The sequence below is a fragment of the Castor canadensis genome, chromosome 2 (genome assembly GCF_047511655.1).
Source record: "Castor canadensis chromosome 2, mCasCan1.hap1v2, whole genome shotgun sequence".
Classification (NCBI taxonomy): domain Eukaryota; kingdom Metazoa; phylum Chordata; class Mammalia; order Rodentia; family Castoridae; genus Castor; species Castor canadensis.
Window position 1 is genome coordinate 155969676 of NC_133387.1, and position 21630 is coordinate 155991305.

At 42.1% G+C, this 21630-nt stretch overlaps 1 pseudogene; it reads left to right on the forward strand.

Annotated features, from left to right (window-relative positions):
- The first annotated feature begins 6622 nt into the window (after window positions 1–6622).
- Window positions 6623–7530, forward strand: LOC109695723 (C2 calcium-dependent domain-containing protein 4A-like; annotated as a pseudogene).
- The last annotated feature ends 14100 nt before the right edge of the window (window positions 7531–21630 follow it).

Genomic DNA, 21630 nt, shown 5'->3' on the forward strand with positions numbered 1-21630 from the left:
CAAAAGTACAAATCTGTTAGGTATGTGTGTCTAGTAGATCACCAAGCAAGAGCTCCCTGTACCATGTGAACAAAAATCCAACCCAGGCCACCTCCTTATACACTCCTTTACAGTGGCTCCTTCTGAGGTCACAGCAAGAAATGGACCATCAGGGCTGGGTCCCACACACAGTGGGTGTCTCACTTTTGGGCCCCTAGAACCTACCTTTTTCTGTCTCTGCAGTTCTCCCCAGGTGGGGTGGATGCCTTTGCTTGGCATACCTGGCACTGGTGTGTGTGAATTCTGGGGCTTGCTGGGCACCAGGCTAGCCGAACTTCTGCCAAGCCCCTCCACCTCTTGCTGTTTCAGTTCATACTTGGGGGGGGACTCCCCCACAAGGCTATGGTAAGGTCCTCTTGCTCTCCACTGTCTTCCTCTTGCCCTCCTCGATGGCATTTGTTTGAGCAGGGAAGAAAACAGCAGATTCTGAGAAGGGTGGTGACTATTCTGCTGGCCGCCCCTCTCCAGCCCCGGCTCCTGTCATGTGCAGCGCCTCTGATCACCTCCTGGGGCTGCCCAACTGGAAGGGCTTTTTTTGCAGAGCACTTATACTCAGATGATTTGCCTCTTCGGGGTCCATGTGATCATACGGGGGCAGGGGGATGGGAAGAAGGGGCTGGGGGGATGGAAAGGGGGGGCAGGGAAGGGGGAAGCAGGGATATGACTCTGCTGGCATTTGGGCTCCTCCTCTGTGGGGTGAAGAGGGGACTGGTGGGCAGCAAGATTCTTGTGCTGCCCTTCTTTGCTGAGTTGTTGTCATTCTGGGGCAGATTCAATTCCCATGTCAGGAAGGAGAAGGAGCTAAGGCTTGCAGGTGCACTAGCTCTCATCCTTAGTGCATCCGAACAGGTGAAAAGACCTGCAGGAGATGGGCAACATGGAACCCCTAGTTGTGTAGGATCAAGTTCCATAGGGCCATCAGACTCCTGGAGTGCCCGCTGCTCAAACAAAAGGTACATGGCAGTGGTGTCATTTACTTCTCTATTTTGTAGTGATTGGAGAATGTTGCTATAGTCATAATATGGTGGGGTTCGGGAATGCAGGCAGGGTCTGGAGAGGAGGACTGGGAGAATCTTGGTGGACCCAGGTGTACTCCAGGATCTCCTCCACCGTGACCCTCTGGCTGGAGTCACAAGTCAACAGATGACCTAGGATGTTTTTGAACTCAGCGGAAACTCGCCTGGGAAGGTGGTACTTTGCACACAGGATATTCTTGCGAATCTCCTTAAAGTTTCTGCCCTGAAAGGGGAAATCTCCATAAAGTAGAGTACCACTCCCAAGCTCCAGGCATCAGCCTCAGGGCCATGGTACTAACCATAAAGAAACATTTCAGGCGTAAGGTGTGACCAAGTGCCGCCTTCCTCAGACAGCTGCTCTCCTACCATGAACCTGGTGCTCATCCCGAAGTCACAGATTTTGATTGTGTAGGTGGAATCCAACAAAATGTTATCAGGCTTAACATCTAGGTGTGCATCACCCTGCTGGTGACAATAAGCCAATCCCCAAAAAATTTGTCTGAAAAATTTGCAGGCCTTGGTCTCCTGCAGGTGGTGGCTCTTTTCAACATACTGCAGCAGGTTCCCCTGACTTGGACTTGCATATTCAAGGATAAGATAAACCCTCTCTACTGTCTCCTTCACCTCAATGAGACGAGCAATGTTGAGATGCTGCAGCATCTTCAAAATGGTACTCAGTTTTGATGTAAGAGTTGTATTTTCCTTCCTTCAGCACTTTCACAGTGACATCGGTCCCTGTGTCACGATGACACACTAAGTGTATGTGGCCAAAGCTGCCTCCACTGATGTTCCTCATGACCTGATAGTGAGAGGTCAGGACGTCCTTACTGGAGCTAACCAAGAGACCAGTCAGCCCCTTAGGACAGTCACTACTCATTGGAACAAAGCTGACTAAAAAACAAAACCAACAACAAAGAACAATGAACAAATACCAAACTTCAAGACCGTGAACACACTCTAGCAGGTCACCAAACAAGCTCCCTGTGCAATATGAGCAGAAATCCAGCCCAGGCTACCTCCTTATACACACACAGCTATTATTCTATCACAATGGGTCCTTCTGAGGTCAGAGCAAGAAATCAACCAATCAGGGCTGGGTACACAGCACAGTGGTTGCCTCCCATTTGGGCCACAAGTACCTTTTGAACTTTAATTTTAGAGGGCTCCAAAAGTTCCATAGCTTGATAATAGAGACTGTCATTTACTCACTTAGAAATTAAAGTCAGTATCATGATTCCAGTGGCTTCCCATTTCAAATCTGAAGGTTTGTTAAAAAATTGATTTTATATATCTCATCCTATGTACACTCAGGGTATTCAATTCCTTTCTCTTTAAACCCAGAGTGATTGGATTAGTGTCCAAACAATGGTAGCCCTTTATGCACATGGTGCTACTATACCAAAATGCTTTGTCCCTAAGGCACCATGGGCATATTATTAACATATATGAGCCTGGGAGAAAGAGGGCTTCACTGTGATTTTCCCAAAAGGTCCTCCTCAGATTTCTCATCAGAAGCCTTGCACCCAGAAGGCAGTGGGTTGATATATGCAAAGTGAAAAGCCATCAACCAAGACTCCCAAATGCGGAGAAAGCATCCTTTTGATAGAAAGGGAAGATGGAGGCATTTCTGTGTGTGTGTGGGTCCCTTTGTGCCGCTATAACAAAATACCTAGATGGGGTCATGTATAAACAGCAGAACTTTATTTCTCAAAGTTTGGAGACTTGAAAGTTCAATCAGGACCCAGGAAATTCAGTGCGTGGAAAGGGCTTGCTTTCTTCCTCTAATGTACTAGCCTTTGACTGTGTCCGCACACAGTGGAAGGGCTACCAACAGTCTTCAAAAGAACACAATATACCAGACATATTTGCATCTACCATCCCAATTTAACAAGTGAGATCTTTATTTACCGCAGCTCTCTCCTTTTCCTCCTCATCCTCTTCATCCTTCTCTGGAAACTTTTCTCCTGGAATATCCCTGGCTGGCCCTAAACTCTTGATCTTAAAAAAAAAACCAGTATTATTAATAACAGCTAACTGTGAGCCAGAACTTGCTACCTGCTTAGTATGATCCTACATATTGCGTGTGTGTGTGTGTGTGTGTGTGTTACTGGGGTTAGAACTCAGGACTACACACATGCTAGGCAGGCTCTCTACCACTTGAGCCACTCTGCCAGGCCCCACTTGTCTTTTTAACTACCATAAGTATTCTATATGGTGTATATTACTATGTTCACTTAACAATGGATTCACACAGGCTAGTGAAGCAGAGTACCAACTTCTCAGTGAGATCTCTAATTTGCTTTTCATCATTTTAACCAAGGTCTTTCTGCTCTCACAGAGCTAAGTCATCTTGTCTCTTGAGAAAAGTTGAGTCAGAGCACATGCAGACGGCCTTTGAGTATGTAATTTGATAATTATTCTCCCACAGATTTAGGAATAGTGGGATATCAAGGTAAAGAATCTAAGCCAGGCACAGTGGCTCATGCTTGTAATTCTAGCTACTCAAGAGGCAGAGATCTGGGGGAAGATCACAGTTCCAGACCAGCCTGGGCAAGAATTAGCAAGACCCCATCTCAACCAATAAAAGCTAGGTGTTGGTATTTCATGCCTGTCATTCCAGCTACACAGGAATCTTAAATAGGAGAATGGAGGTCCAGGCCCACTCTTCCATAAACACAAGGATCTATTAGAAAAATAACTACATCAAAAAGGTCTATGAATGTGGCTCAAGTGGTACAGCACCTGCCTAGCAGCAAGGGCAAGGCCCTGAGTTCAAACTCCAGAACTACAACAACAAAACAATCTAGTGAAGGTCATGGTAAACTCAGAAACAGTCTCCAATTAAATGTAAAATAGTGTTCAAAAGTCTTTTCTTACTCCTGCCCAGCCAGATGGAACTCAAATGTGTCATCTTTATTTCCTTCCTCTTTTGATGGGTGATAACATCCTAGACACACCTGCCTAGCATGGTGACTGGAACCCTGGAAGATTCAATACGTGCTGCTTTTGAATGAATGAATGAACTTTTGTCCTCTTTCAGAGTAATAGAGATAATATTTGACCTTATTCACATTTGGTTTTATGCTAACCACTTCATAAGCACTATCTTATTTTATCCTATAGCAAACCTATAGGTGGATATTATCACCAATTTTACATCTGACCCTCAGAAAGATTAACTTTCTCACAGTGAGCTACCATCTTGGAATCAAAATCAATTTTCTTAACCACTATATCGAATGTTCCTACTGTCTTATCGATCATAATGCTTCTATGTATTTGGCATTTGCTATGTTCCAGGCATGTGCATTATATTATATGTTATTACGTTAATCCCCTAAACAACTCAGTTATTATCTGTTTGTAGGTATTCCCCACCCCCCCATCTCCCATCACTTTGTGACCATAGATAATTTACTTGAACTCAGAAACTCAGTTTTTCATCTATCCAACAAGGATGATCAGAATTTGCAGGGTTTCTGGGACAATTCTGGAAACTGTAAATCATCTAGCGTGGAGCCTGTGTGTTCCGGAAACAAAATACATATACTGAAGTCACGTTTCTATGAATCCAGTTTGCTGCATTAAACATTACTTGGAGAAACAGTTAATTCACAAAACAGCATCTTTAAGATGCTGTACACCAAACCCAGATCTTTTTTTATCCTGAGCTACATGAAAGAAACTACTTAACAGGATGAAAAGTTTTCAAAAGGAAGGAAAGGATCTGTAAGGTGGCATAATGTGCAAAGGCTAGATATTGTCCAGGTGCCTCCAAAAGATGATACATAGCCCAGCTGTTTGAAGGAGTATATTTTTCCAAATAAGAACCAGCATACAGCTTTAGATTTTTTGAGGCATATTACACATACAATAAAGTATCCTAATCTCAAGTAGCCATTAAGTGATCTTTTTCACATATGATACACTCTCTAACTCCACCCAAGTCATGATATGGAATGTTTCCAACACCCCCCCATCAACAGTGATTTAAAATCAACAATGAACATCTATAATCAGAACTGAAAACCAGAAAGCCACTTAAGAATTTCCAAAGCTGGAGCAAGGGAAGGTTGGATTTGGGAAAGGGCATTAGGTGAGAGCAAGACAAACCTTTTGAAGGGCAGGTACGTGGTGCCATGTGTTCCCATTCATTTTTTCTGTCCATCTTTATAGTGACTCTGCAGTATGGTCCAGACTTAGTCCTCTTTAGCAAAGAGGAAACAAACTTGCTCAGCGTTTGGGAGAATACCTCCCAACAATGCAGGAGAAAAACAGGCTCCAGGATCTGCTCAGAAAATCTAGCCATGTGGCCCAGGGACTTCGGAGGGCAGGGCTTCTGATTACCTAGCAGCGCTGAGGGCAACAGCTGGTATAAAGAAAGGCTTACACTCCAGCTGTCCTGGACACTGGTGCTGAACCCAGCCCTGTGCTCTTTCAATTTCTCAGAGTCTAGACACCTCTCTAGTTCTGTGCCCCAGGCAGAATGGTGCAGAAACCATTTGAGAAGAACCCCAGGTACATGAGGGTGAGCCTAGCCCAGTGCTTAGTTTTGGGGCATGGGGGAATCATCTAAGGCTCTTGGTAGCTAAAGAGAGAGACTGAGCCACAGTTTCCTGGAAGGGCTATACATTATTTTCTCTTTGAGGACTGGAGTGCAATAGTCCCTTAAGGATTCAGGAAACACATGCAGAAAGCAAAGTGCTTCTTGGCACCTCGGACAGAGCAGAATGACCCAAATCAGAAGCCAACATCTTTGAATCTCTGCCTTAGGCCAGCAAGGGCAGATTGAGAATAAAACCAACAAGCTCCAAAGTGCACATGACAAAACAGAGTGGAAATAGGACAAGAGAAAACCGATTGCTTTTCGATATAGATTCCCAAAGTAGACACAAGTGAAAGAAAGGGAACAGAAATTGCTGATCTCTGCGGAGCTGGCTCTGACGATAAGTGTGCGTTTGTGCCTTGAAGGAAGACATCTGTAGCAGAGCGTCAACCCATTGGGCACCTGCCCCAGAAGTGGTGTCTCCATTGCCTCCTGCTGCACAGGGAGGGGTTTCTCTCCCGTGGGGTCTGCAACACAAAGCCCCCACTCACCGGCTGCATGCACAAAAGTGCTCACTCCGGGGGCACCCGGGGTTCTGCCTTTCCCGAGACTTGAACCCTGCCTGGCCTTGGCAACTCTCCGGAATTCTTGGGGTAAGCAGGCTGCGACAGAGGAGGTAGCAAGCCGCAGGGACTCCGACTCTTCGCTCACAAGCGGCACTCTCGCTGCCGCACCTGCCACGCGCCCGCACTGCCTAGGCTTCTGCGCGCTGCTGGAGAGCCCGCACACGCGCCAAGGGGTCGGTCCTTCTCGGGAACCCTGGCGCCACCGCGCTGGTGTGCTCCCCTCGACCGGGGCCCGGGCTCACACCTGTGGTTGCGGCGGCGACGGAAGACGAGGCTGCGGCGCTCCCCCCTCCAACCCCGCATCCCCGCCAGTCCTAGGCCACCCCGGGACGCCATCGTGCTGGTGTCCCGCGGCCGCCGCCTCCTGCGCGCCCCCGACCGGCTGCTGAGCCGCGCGCTGCGACCCCGGAGGAGTCGCGGTCTGGCCCGCGCCCGCTTCGTGTCCAGCGGAGACGACAAGGACGAGCGCAGCGCCTCCCCGGAGCCCGCGGCCCCGGTCCCTTGCGTGCCGGTCGCCAGCCTCCGGCCGTTGGCCCGAGTGCCTGAAGGCGGAAGCCACCGTGATTCTGGGCCGCGCCGGTGGCGGCTCCCTACGCCTGGTCGCCCAGTACAGTCGAGGCAGCTGGCGCCCCCGCCTCCAGCTACTGGGAGCCCGTGAGCCCGTGAGCCCGGCAGGAGGCGCCCTGGAGCCCTGGCTGTGGGCTGCTGCCTTAGCCTGGTCCTGGGGCCCCGTGTGCATGCGCAGCGCGGGGATCGCACAGCCGCAAGACCGCCTTGGAACAGGAATTGTGCTTTGATGGCCTCAGCGAGGAGCTGGTGCGCCGCCAGGCCTTGCGCATCAAGGTGGAGCTCAAGGGCCCTGGCCTGGAAAGGGGCTGCCTGCTGGGCCAGGGCGAGCTGCTGCTGGGGACATGACAGCGCCTGATTCTGGGACACTGACAGCTCCTTGACTGTGACTCTGACAGCGCCTGGCTCTGGGACAGTGACTTTATACAAAATAAACGTACTCATTTTCCAATCTGGCTTTTGTTTCAGTCCAACATTGGCAGAGATGATACTGGAACAATTTTTGTGTAGGTGCCTTGAAATTTCTATTCAGTAAGCTGAACGAGTTCAGCAGTGTTTCCCAATGTACATACCAACTGCGTTTCCTAGGTACCACACACTCCTATTAAGAAATACCGAATCTCACACAGTGCTAGAAGAGCCCCATTTTACCATTCGTGCATTCCATACCTCCATGGAGACCTAAGAGTGTTAGTTACTTATGATGCATTGCTTAAGACCTTGGATAAAAAATAAGTGAGATCAAGAAAGGTGAGAGGACTTGTCCAAGGTCAACAGCAAATTATTAGGAGCAACTCCAATCTGATACTCTTAGCTACATCTTGCTGGAAAGCCACTGTATAAAATGAAATTGTAATATGCTAAGTTTAAGTAGCAATCATAACAGTTTCATGGACATTAACAATAGCTGGCACTACAATCCCCATTTTACAAAAAAGATATTGAGACAAAGAATAAAGAGCAGAGTCAGAACTTGAGCATAGGCCATCATTATTTCACTCACTACTTTTACATAAGTAACACCAAGGTCTAAAGTGCTTAGCTCCTTAACGTGGATAGGTTTTGCAATCTCACCAAAATTGTTGCGTCCGAGCTTGGTGTTTCCCTGCAATCCTTACCCTCTTCTGGGAAGCAAGCATCAGGCATGGAAGTGAGCTGGTGGTGCTGAGACTTTGAGGAGGAAAGTGAGCTTAGAACCACAGTGACAACACCACTCTCACTGGCACCAGCTAAGCTAACCTGTCAGGGAAGGCAGTCTGGAATGTACAGATAGCATTGGTCTACCTCTGGCTTCTGATAACAGATTTGCCATATTTTAAAGCACGATTTTTCTTCATCTCTCACATTCACTGTCACCCAGGCAAATGTATTCCTTTTTTTTTACATGTAAGAGGAAATGTGTCTTAAATGAGAGCAGAAGACCAGGAGGATCATAGTTCAAGGTCAGCCTGGGAAAACAGTTAGAGACATTCTATCTCAACAAAGAAGCCTGGGCATGGAGATAGGAGGGTCAATATCCACAGCTGGCTCCCAGGCAAAAATCCAGAAACCCTATCTAAAAATAAATTAAGCAAAAAGAGTTTGGGGGATATGCCTTAATTGATAGCATGCTGGAGGCTCTGAGGTCAAACTTCAATGCTAAAAAAAAAAGCAAAAACCCCAACAAAACCCAACAAACTAAAATATGTGGCATGATGTTAACCATGGCTACATTACCAGTTTGCATTCAGAAATGGTTTCTGCTTCATTAAACTTGCTAGCAGTTTTAACCATCACTGCTCATGAAAAATGCTATTTAGAAAAGTTTCAGTTTTTGTCACAACTCAGGGGTAAACTAAATATGGACTGGGTATCCTATAAGGTGATTATTGAACCATCATATAGTTATTGACTATCAAGAAAGAAGCTTGCAGTGGTTTGCCACATGAGTGACACCACATGGCACACCAGTCCACATCTGACTTGGGCTTTTATTTTCTGTGGCACTACAGGTTTTGAACTCAGGGCCATGCACTTGGCATGCACGCACTCTACCACTGTAGCTGTGCCACCAGCCCTTTACGTTCTTTTTTATATGTTTACCACTTCCTTGGCCCTTAGGCCAATATTCTTTAATGTTTAACTTAATATAATACTGAAGTCATATACATTGTTCTTCAAAAGGTAAATAGAGAGTGAAACAAAACACCTTAGGTTTTATTTTCTTTTTTAAGCATAAAAACAGATTGCTTTGGTAGTTGAAATAGCAAGACATTTTTCCAGAAAATGCTGTGATCACTATTGTCGCTATGCGCATGTAGATTTTTCCAACATTTCATGGCCCTAAATTTTCCAAGCAATGATGGTGGTTACTAACAAACAATCTCCGTTAATGTCAAGTGATCAAATATTCTAAGAGCCTAATCAAAAAGATCTTAAAAGGACGAAGTGGAATTTTAGATCATAATATTATTGAATTTGGAGTCGAAAAAAGCTTTAAGAATCATTTTGTGCAAACCCATTTCTCTTTTGTTTCGAAAACTTATATGTCTTAGAGTGGACCAGAGTAGCAAATTTCAGATTGCCCCAGTCATGCAATGAAAGAGCTAACTCAACCAATTCTGTTCACCTTGTGTTCTTCAACCTCATAAACCTTTATAGCACTACTTCCAAGAAAGGAGAAACATTTGTGCAAAAACTATTTCACAGCAGTAAATTCACTTGAATTGTTTAGCTCTAAAACATTATAAAAAATAAATGATAACATCAGTCTTCTGAGGGCAAATTTAAATTTGATTTACATTTGCTGCCCTCTAGTGGACAACCGTGTGTTTTCTTAGTGCCTCTATTGCCTGATCTAATCAATCTCAGCTAAAATCCAGTGTTATGCCAGAACACAATGTTCTTGAAGCTGTGTACTGATACGAGATTGTACTAAGATTCACATAACAAAATAACTAAATATAGTTGAGAGAAGAAAGAGTGAAATTGATTTTAAAAGAAAGACAAAATCTTTCCCTAGTACAGTGGTCCCTTCCGTATCCTTAGGGGATTGGCTCCAAGACCCTTCAGGTGTCAAAATCTGCAGATGCTAAAGTTCCTTATAGAAAATGGCATGGTTTTTCATAAGGCCTACACACATCCCCCAAATACTTTATGTGTCACTGTAGGTTACTTATAATGTCTAATAAAATGTAAATGATGGGTAAACTATTGCTCTACCATACTCTTAGGGAACAGTGACAAGAACAAAGTCTACACATGCTTAATGCAGAGGCAATTTTAACTCATAGTTCTGATCCACAATTGGGTTGATGTGTTAATATGGATCCCAGAGTATGGGGCCAACTATTACAGTAGAGCAGGAAGTGTGTGACCATGGCATGCTGACTGCAGAATACAGCCTTAAGAGTTCTCATTTGGGCTTTAGGTGTCCCAATATCTACAAATGATTTGGCACAATCCTGCCTCTTTGAGGTTTACATGTCTTCACATATTCAAAGACAAAAACCTACACTCTGAATCAGAAATATGCCAGTTTAAATAGCCTTAGTTGAGTAAAACTTGAAAAATTACTCTTTTGCCACTTGGCTTTACAAAGACAATGCATTCTGTGCCTAAAATACTGCTTCACTGTGATCCAACATGCCTAGAAGATTATTACTTTGATCCTAATGTAATTTTACACACACTTCAACAATTCACAACCATGGTTTCCATATCCATACCCCGGACTTAGGTCCAAATAGTATTTGGGGGCAAAGACAGTTGAAGTACAAAGCCAAAAATGGCCTCTATGTGATCTCTATAGTATTAAAGGAAGAAAAATATGTAAGTGGATGAAACAGCACAAGAAATGTTCCTTTAGAACATCTGATATGTGATTAACACTGTTCAAGATTCTAGATTTATAGCTGTAAGTAAGACATAGAAGTCCTTTGCTGTTCCAGAATTCAGAGTCCAGGGCAAAGGAGGAACTAGACAGCAAACAATTTCAGCAGTGTTTCAGAAAATAAAATGCAATAGTGGGAAAGCCTGTGGCTAGGGGGAGGGAACACCTTGGACTGGGTGATTAAGAAAATCCTACATGAAGATCCCAGTCTCTTCTGTATGTTCATGTGTGTGTTGCTATTGTATTTCAAACCAGTGTGCTGATTTGGGTACTCCTGCCCTCCCAGGATCACCTGGTAAGTCTTTCCAAGGAAGTCTGATAGTACCTTATTGCTAAAGGGGAGTATTCCCTGGTGGAGTGCTCTTCTCACTCAGACTTGTGAGTCCAACATACACTAGACATGAAATAAATCTGAGGCATCCTATAATGTTTATAAGCCCTGTTTTTACTATTTCACACATGGGCATAGCAAAATCCCATTAGGTAAGAATTTTATTATGGGTCTGTAATTGCAATGATATTAATCTGAGAAGAGGCCAAAGTCAGCTGAAATCAGATCTTCTGAGGAAAATTGTGGGTAAATAGCATCATGATTTTTCTTTTTTCTTGTCTTTCCCTTTTCACTCTATGGTTTTCACAGCAAATTTTTATCCTTCACACACTTACGCTTTCTCAACCACTGTTTGAGCTAGTCACTTTCTTTGAGTCTGGGATGGATGTTGTACATTGGTTCCTTCAACATCCAGTCCAAGCAGTCAGTACCCAAGAAGTCAGCTGATGGTAACCTCCTCCTGTGGGAACAGATAAGTTGCTTAGGTTTTGAACTTTGGACCTTTGAGTAAGTGCTGGAAGGAGTTGAGATTTGAAGGGATTTGAGTATAGATTAATGTGTTTTGCATGTGAGAAGGACATGAATTTTGAGGGAGCAGGGGTGGAATAAAATGAACTGAATGTCTATGTCTCCCCCAAATTCATATGTTGAAATTTAATCCCCAAGGTGATGTGAGTGCGAGGCCATTGGGAGGTGATTAGGCAGAGCTCTCATGAGACATTAATGCCTCATGGGAAGCATTAGTTAATATTGCAAAGGGATCTCTCATGCCTTCTGACATATGAGGTTACTGAGAGAAGACCACCATCTAGGAGGAGGTGCACCCGTGTAAGACATTGAAACTGCCAGGCCTGGACTTTTTATCTCCCAGCCTCCAGACTGTAAGAAATAAAAAGCTTCTGGGTAGGAGATATGCAGTCTATGGTGTGTTGTTACAGGAGCCTGGAATGACTGGAACAGGGAGCAAATCACAACATGAGCCTCTTCATTTTATGGTTTTCACAGCAAGATTTCATCCTTTACACTCTTAAAGGTTCACGAGCACTGTTTTGGCTAGTTTCTCCCAGTGCCTGAGGTAGATGCAGTAAGTGAACTATTTCAACACAAGCCTTACTGCCTTCCGTTCTGAGCTGTGGAGGCTAGAAAACAAAAACTTGCCTTTGCAGCTTGGAGTAGCCAGGTGCCTCAGCCATGGCCAATGAAACATAGCGAAAGGTCAGTCAATAGTGCCTCTTCCCCTTCCTCATGAAGCCTGCTGAAATATTCAAGTTGCTGGAGGAATGGCAGCATTGCTAAGGAAGGCAGGATGATTTTGGTTTCTCAGTGCTACCACTGATCCTCCACACCAGCTCTGGGAAACCTACACCCAAAACTCATTTGGTGTAGATGAATGCATCATTTACCTGGGTTCACATGTACACAAACACATTCCTAACTGATTTGAGCCCCATTTTGCAGAGAACACTTAGATTCAGAAGAGTTACTTATGTCAGCTAATTTCTCATCACTATGGCAAAATACCTGAGAAAAGCAACTTAAGGGAGAAAGATTAATTTTTGCTTACAGGCCCATAGGTTTCAGTCCATAGTTGGCTTGCCCCATTATTTTAGGCCTGTGGCAAGGCAAAACACCAAGACAAAAGGGCATGGTGGAGGAAATCTCCTCATCTCATAGCAGCCAGGAAGCAGAGAGTGAGGCAAGAAGGAACGAAGGACAAGATACACCCTTCAAAGGCATGTCTGAAGAAACCTACTTCCTCCAACCAGGCCCCACCTCCTATTAGCCCATTCAGTATGAACTCATTCACTGGGGAAGGTAGCACCCCCAATCCAATCACTTCTCAGTAGCACTACCAGCTGGGGACAAAACCTCAACACATTATCCTTTTTAGGGGAACACTTCATATTCAAAGGATAACAGGGAAGAACATGCAGCAAGGAGGCCATGAATTTAATTGCAGACCTCCATAATCACTGAAATTTCTGAATCTTACTGATGTAAGCCCAATTTTTACAGAGGTTCTCTTTTTTTAAAATGTATAATTGACATAAATAAATTGCACTTTTTTTAAGCACACAGTTTGATGAATTCAGACATACACGTGCTCCCTTAAAGCCATCCCTTCAATCAAGAGAATGAGCATATCCACCACTCCTGATCACTCCTGATAGTTTCCTCATACTCCTTAGTAATCAGTCCCTCTCTTATTGCTCCTCACCTCCCACCTCATCTGCAGACAACTACTGATCTGCTTTCTGTTACTATAAATTAATTAGCATCTTATAGATTTTTATGTAAATAAGTCTGGCTTTATTCATTCAGCATTATCTTTTGATATATCAACATCATTGTCCCTATCAATAGTCAGGTCCTTTATATTGATGAATGGATGACTATTGAACAGATAAACCACAGTTCACCTGCTTGTAACTGTTTTCCTATTCCATGCGCCTGTTAATTATTTCTTTGTTTTCTTTCCACTCCTTTTCTATATTCTCAGATTTTAATTGAGAATTCTACATGGTTCCATTTTCTTTCTGAGCATATCAATTATACTTCTTTTTAAAATTTCTCTATTAGTTGCTTTTGTATCTGTAGTATGCACTTACAGCTAATCTAAAGCTACTTTCAAATAACATTATACTGCTTTGTGGTATCAGCATAAAATAACAACGAGATTCACCAAAGAGAACATTCATGCCACAATAAACTATGGGCATATCCAAGGAGGTTGAGACAAGGGGAAATTTTTAAAGGCATAATGAGGAGGATCAAATAAGAAATCTAGAAACGCTAATCCTGGGATAAAAGGATTAGTAGCAATAGCATCAGTTCAGAGTTCAATATACAGTTGTTGGGTGATGTCCTCACAGAAGTATATTCAGTGTAAGGTCATGGTAGCCTTTATCCAAAGTTATGATTCTGAAGATCTTTTGCAAGTTGATTCTTGTTATCCACCATACCATATCATTACTTCCTTGCTTCATTAATTTTATTTGTTATTGCCTTGACATATCTCCATTTTGATTCTGACAACTTTCACAACAGAATATAATAACAGAATATTACCCATTCTTCCCTCCACCCATTAAGCCATCATGGTCATTCATTTTAATTATCTGATTTTTGGTGTCTGTCTTTCATTTTGGAAAGCTTTTGCCCATTTTTACTTCAAATATTTCATTTGCTCCATTCTCTTTTCCTTCTCTTCCTAGTATTCCAATTATTCCTATTTTATGTCACTTAAAATTATTATACAGTTTTCAGATGTTCTGATCTGTTTCTTTTTTTCCATTACATGTTTTCTTTCTGCATTTTAGTTTTGGTTAAGGGTCATCTGTTGATGTTGCCCACTGTTTTTTCCAAGCTATGTGCTTTCCCCATTATAACCCTTCACATATAAAGTGGAGTTGTTTTAAACCCCAAGTCTGATCATTCCAAAACCTGTGTCATAGCCATGTCTAGTTCTGATAGTCAAGTCTAGTTTTGATGCTTTGCTTGGTATCTTCAGTCTTCCTTCTTCTTGTCATTCATCATTCAGTGTAAGTTTTAATGTAATCTGGACACAATGTACTAGATCATAGGAACTGAGTCACCAGGCCTTTCACATGAGGGCTTGTGTTTATCTTCAGGGGTCACATGTGTTCATTGTTTGCCACAGGTGTAGTGTTTGAGGCTTTGGTTTGCTTTGATGACTCCGCTTTTATCTTCTCTGTTGACTTTGAGTTTCTCTAAGAGCATCTTCTTACAGAATTTGCCGAACAACTGTTCCCACTGACCTCCATTGTTATACTGGAGCCCTGTTGATGTGCTGGCAACTGTTGGGACAGGGAAACTGCCTGTGATCCTATGATTAAATCTTAGTCTTTTAATGGATCTTTGTCCCTGGGCTGTGATCTTCACAAATGTCTCTTAGATTACCCCTCCTCCTTCCCTGACAATCAGAAGGCTAGAAGGGTGGGAGTTGGGTAACTGCTGGTCCACCAGGTCATAAGGCTCTGGTAAAGCCCTTTCTCCTTAAGTAGGACTTTGTTATGGAGAATGTTTTGGAAATATTTCAAAATGGTCATTATTGAGGCTTGGTTCTTCACTATGAGAGCCTGGTGGGGTTTCTGGGGACAAAACTCAAAGTGTGTATCATCTACAAACCCCTCTTCCCCACTGTGACCAGGGATCCCAGAGTATCTCCTGCTCATATCAGTCCCTATCTTGCTTCCAGCAACTTGTGAAAATAAACATTTAAATATTTCTATCACATTAGGCTCCTTGCACTTCTGCTCCAGGTCAGCTGATCTTGGTTTCATTCTCCATGTTAGCCTGTCTTCCTCTCCAGATACCAGGGTGCTGGTTTCTTCTGCTGCCTCAAATCTCTGATGGATCCCAGAAAAGTCACTGGTTTTTAGTTCACTGGATTTTTCTTACTATAAGAATGGGAGTGTTGACTTCCAAGCACTTTACATCTGGGAGTTCATTCTAAGCTTAAAAAGGGACCCTGACCCCATTCCGGAAGCCAGCCTTCCACATCAGCATCCACTGACCTACTGGTAGCAATTTAGATTATTTCCAGTTTGGGGATATTAAGAATATTCACATGGACATATGACATCATTTCTCTTGGGAAAATCCCTGGAGTAGAGCAGCAAATCACCCCATGGTAGGTGTGAAAGCCTTAAAGAAGCTGGGAAGTTTTCCAAAGTGGTTGCATCATTTTACTTTCTCACCAATAACATGTGAGAGTTCTGGTTGCCCTATATCTTCACCTCACTCACACTCCCTTCCTTCTGAAGGAAATGTGTTTAAAATTCCCATTTTGTGTTCACATTGTGTTGTGTCAATCATGTACTTCAGCACCCTTAAGAATTTTGACCAGTTTTACTTCAGTAATAAAAAGGAGTGGCAGCAATTAGACAAAGGCCACATTTGGGACATAATTTCATAGTAATTGTCTTGATATAAGGTATCTATCAAATATCTGGGTTCATTAAAAAAAACCTGCAACTGGCCAGGTGCAGGTGGCTCAAACCTTAATTCTAGCTACTCAGGAGGCAGAAATCAGGAGGATTATGGTTCGAGGCCAACTCAGGCAAATCTGGAGAACTTATCTCAAAAATACCCAACACACACACATACACACACACACACACACACACACACACACACACACACAAGACTGGAGACTCAAGTGGTAGAGAGCCTGCCAATCAAGGGTGAAGCCTTGAATTCAAACCCCAATACCATTAAAAAAAAAATCCTGTATCTGCTGGGCATGGCAGTGAAAATAGGAAGACTGAGGTTCCAGGCTAGCACAGGCAAAAGTTAGTGAGCCCATATCTCAAAAACAAGACAATTGTGGTGGTACATGCCTATAATCCCAGCTACTCAAGAGGCGCAGGTAGGAGGATTGCAGTTCAAGGGTTGCCTCACAAGACCCTCTCTGAAAAAAGCAAAAGGACTGGAGCCTGGTTCAATTGGTAGAGCACCTAGCCTGCCAGTACAAGGCCCTGAGTTCAATCTCAAGAACATAAAAAAAAAAAAACCTATCCTGGAACATTGGGGTTAAAAATACTCAGTGCTGATTCAAGAGCTTTAGAGTTCAGTAAATGTTGTCCTGTTTCTTTCCCAAAGTCATTAATTGATACATTCAAAACAAATATGAATTAAAAGATCTGTCACAGAGTCAACTGAAGGAGACAAGAATTATATCATTAGAAAAGTGTGAATACAGACGGGGCTTAGAGACCCTCTTGCTTGTCTCCCAGGTGGCGAAGAGATCCCTTTTGTCAAGCAGCCAACAACCCCTCCTTTCCTTCCTGCATCACCCTGCAGTTGGCAGAGCAGGAACATGAGCTCTCCAGGGACATCAGAGCTGGCACACTGCTACAGAGCTGATTTCTAACAGTCACTACTCAAAGGCCCCACTCCATCTACAAATCTGCGATTGCTTGGTGGGCCCTGGCTACAGCGTTAGTTGTTAATAGCACTTTTTTTTTCTGTACTCCAAGGTGAATACATTCATTTTTTAGAGAGGAGCTTAAGTTCAGAATCCAAAGGGTGTGAGCTCCACACCTCCGCTGTCATTTAGTATCTGTCTCTAGGGGGTGTCACTTAGACTTCCTGAATTCCTCTTCTCCATTAGTAGAAAACATAGCTTAGCACATGTGAGTTTTGAAGGATGAAAGGGACAATGCATTCAAAGTCCTCAGCACAGAAACTGGTATTAGAGCCACTCAATAAATACTAGTTCTAGTTTTTGCTCCTACTGGACTTTTCTCCAACATTCTAGCACATTCTGTAATGTTAATCTTATTGCTGGGACTCTATATCTATGAGAGTTACTAGAAAAGTTATTTAAGTCATTTGGGAATACAAGGTACTAAAGTGAGCAATTTAAAAATAATACTATAGACATGGGTGCTGGAAAGAAGAATCAGGAAATGAGAATAGTTCCAGTATTTATTTGATACAATGTCCAGGCACTGTACTAGGCATATTAAATATTAGATCTCTTTGTGCCACAGCCACATAAGGAAGGACTTTGTAAGCAGATCCTGGTCTTGGGAAGAGTGTGATCATAGAGATGGTGCAGGGGAAGGCAGTGATGTAGACCATGTACAAGTAATCCCAAAGCTTCCCCTAGACCTTAAGTGCCCAAAAGGTTGACTGGACTCATGTCTACAGGGAAAAGGAAGTAAATTTTGGAGCCAAAATAAAAATGTGTTGCAGAAGCATTACTTCTTAGGTCCCCAACAGCCCTTGGGGTATACACTTAAGGAAGGTTCTGTTGGTGATCATGTTGCCACCTGCTGGGAATGTAAACTTGCTTACTTCTTAGGGCATAAAACTAAAATGCAGACCATCTTACAACAACTAGAAAGGAAGAGTCAGGCTACCATTTATTCACTCATAATATTTGATTATTCGGGGATAAAGTTATGTCTCCATCTTTCAAAAATATTTTACTGCATGATCAATGTACATAATTGGCAGCAGGTTGAGCTTTCTTGAAAAGTGAGTAAAGTGAAGTTTTGTGCTAAAAAATGATTGGGTTTGAGCTAATACAGGATATACCTTCCATTTTATGGAACTTACTTTTCTAAGCCTGAGAATAAGGCCTGAGAGCATCTTTACTGGACCCAGGCCCTGAAATTTGACAAATATTTACCATCCTTAAACACTTCAAAACATTTTCAAACATTAACTTAAATGAAGAAGAAAGCCCATGAGAGAAGATAGAATTTAAATCTGCATGTCAATATTATATTCAATAATATTTTTTTTTTGCGGATGGAAAAGGTGAGATCAGACAGTGAAAGGATCTTTCAGTTTTACACAGCAAGTTAATGGCACTTCCAAACCCCAAAACTCTTCCTACATATGGTGTTATGTAGCTACACTGGGGTAATATAAACTTTTGTATTGTTAAATAGCATATGGAAAATGATCACCACTAGAACATAATGCCACTTTGAATGAAAGTATTTTGTCCTTGTCTACTATCTCCTATCTCATATCTATCCCATCTCCTATCTCCTTTTCCATGAACACACACATACATATGTGTATATTTATCTTTTTATATATTTTATTTATGATTGTAATTTACAAGTTGTTCAGGCTGCCATTAGTTGTCTTTGGTTATAGCCCTTGAAATAGATGTATAAAAATTAATATAATTATTTCCTGATTGTTGAACTTTTTTACTTTTCCCACTTTATTATTATTACTTTCTTTGTAATTTTTTCCCAGAATAAATTCTAGATGTTGAGATTCTATCATCAAAGCCTATGAACATTGTTATGATCCATAATATACATTCATAATTTGACTCTTCTGGTTGACAGCATTTTCTATTGCAAAGTGAAATGCAGAAGATGGGACTGTGTAGGAAAGGAGAGGAATCCTAAATTTAATAGGCCCCAACTAAAAGAAGAATTGACCAGTTTGTGGAAGGCATGTATCCACTGTGTCCCTGAGGTAATATACACGACAAGATGTGAGGATGGCTGTGGTTACAAAGATTGTGGTTTTGTGTTGATGGATACTAGTAACTCTTTCTGAAAGGATTTGGTGGTCTAGGCTTCTACAGAGCAAGGACCCCGTCTTCCACTCTTCAATCCCTACTCCCACGTCAGGGGATAGATTATTTCTAACAGTAAAAATGGTATTTGTATTAGGGTTAAAAAAAAACCCTCTTGCCTTTAATTACTGCAATGCCAACTATCCATTTAAGCCTGGAGAGAGAAATAGGAAGAATAGTGCTCAGTTGCATTAAAGTCAGTCTTAATTTATTGGGAGGGGAATAAACTAATTTCATGCAAATATGTCTTTAGACCTACACTTTCAAATTTGAATATTCATTATGAATGTGAGCAATGTATTTTCCCATTAAGAGAAAGGTTTTGTACAATTACAACACCATTTGCTGAGCTGATTTAACCTGTGGTAAGCAGGGAAGTAGAAGTGTGGGATATATACCCTAGCAGATCTGGGTTATCCTTTGTGGACTTTACCATAGAAGAAAAAAGTTTGAAAGCTAAAAATCTTAACTGAAATGTCAGATAATTCACAATTATGAGTTAAGGTGTTATGTAGGCAGACCCAACAATATTAAACTACAGTGTCAGTTTAATTTGCTTTGCAAATACTTGAGTAAACTCAGCCTTATGGAAGACAGCCATTTAATTCCAGGACAAGGATTTTTTTTGATAAGACATTAAAAGAACAAGAAGCAAAAGCAAATATAGACTAATGGTATTATATTAAACTTAAAGCTTCTACATAGCAAAAGAAATAATCAACAGAGTAAACAGACAATGTACAGAACAGGGCAAAATATCTGTTAACTATACATCTGATAAGTGGTTAATACCCAGAATACATAAGAAACTCAAACAACTCAATAAAAATAAACAATCCGATTTTAAAATGGACAAAAACCTAAGTAGAGATGTCTCAAAATAAGACATACAAATGTTCAATAGGCATATGAAAAATGTTCAACATCGCTAGTCATCAGGAAAATGCAAATCAAAACTACAATGAGATGTTGCCTCACTCCAGTTAGAATGACTGTTATCATAAAGACAGAAGATAATGACTGCTGGTGAGGATGTGGAGTCAGGAAACTATTACACAGTGCTGGGAATGACAATTAGTACAGTCATTATGGAAATCAGTATATTAAAAATTACTCAAAAATTAAAAACAGAACTATCATATGACCCAGCAATCCCACTATGGGATTTATAGACAAAGGAAATGAAATCAGTTTGCCAAAAAGACAGTTGCACTCCATGCTTATTGCAGCACTATTCACAGTAGTCAAGAAATGGAATTAACCTAAGTGTCCATGAACTGATGAGTGAATCAAGAAAATGTGGTCTGTATACACAACACAGTATTATTCAGCCATAAGAAAGGACAAAGTCCTGTCATCTGTAACAACATGGACAGAACTAGAAGGTATTAATTGAGGATTGGGGTGGCTCAAGTGACAGAGTGCCTGCCCAGCAAGCATGGAGTCCTGAGTTCAAACCCCAGTAGCACCAAAAAAAAAAAAAAGAACAACAACAACACAAAGAAAGAAATGGTGTAAGTGAAGAAACCCAGGCACAGAAAGACAAGTACCACATAATTTCCCTTATAAGGAGAATTTAAAAATCTTGATTAGGACTTTGTAGCTTGCAGCACCAGCCCAGCACACTTGAGGATTGAGAGCAAACCTCTCTCAACTACCCTACACCCTGAGTCTCCTGCTCAATGCAAGTCACAGGAGTGGGCAAACTTGGCAGAGTGTACCATGACTGACTCTGTCCTGGGACTCCAAGAACTTAAGTGAGGAGAACTAACAACACACAGAGGTTGTTCCACACCTTCATAGTTGCTCCACTCCCACTGGAACTGTTGCTGTGAACTGGAGCTGCCCATCCCTAGAGTTGCTGCTAAGTGAGGGGACCTGTTCCACCCCCTTAGAGCCACTGCCCCTGGCACAGAGCCTTAGGCAGCCACTGAACACAGTAGCCAGGTTGCAAACAGAGGGGAATTATAAGCAGCCTCATGTCTGGAGGGGAATTGAAAGAAAACACTTTGGAAGAGCCATAGATAGAACTCTTAGAGCCAGAGATAGGAGGAAGAAACCTGCTGCACTGACGGAACACAGATCGCATACATTCTTCTCTTCAGCAAGGAAGAAGTAAAGGCTTTACTTTTTTTTAACTATTTGTTTTTCTTTCCTTACTATATTGTCTTTTTCTGTAATAATTATACTGTGTTCTTGCACACTATTATTTCTAATACTTTTACCCCGTATACTTCACCCCTCCCTATCTTTCTTGTTTTTTCATTCCCTTTTTAACTACTTAATTTATAACACTATACCTTTAATAATTTTTAAACTCCTAGCTTACCCTATACTAATCCTAAGTCCTTTCTTCTATCAGCATTTTGGCAGTGTAGATGATGTTTCCAATTGCTTTTTCCTTCATGTATATATGTGATTTGGTTTTGAGTTTGTGAGTGCATTATTGGTGTCTGTTCTCTTTCTTCTGAATGATAATGTAAGATAGCCAGCCTAACAGATGCACAAATCACAATGTAGGAGCAGAAGTAATATAAAAAAGAAAATTCATAATATC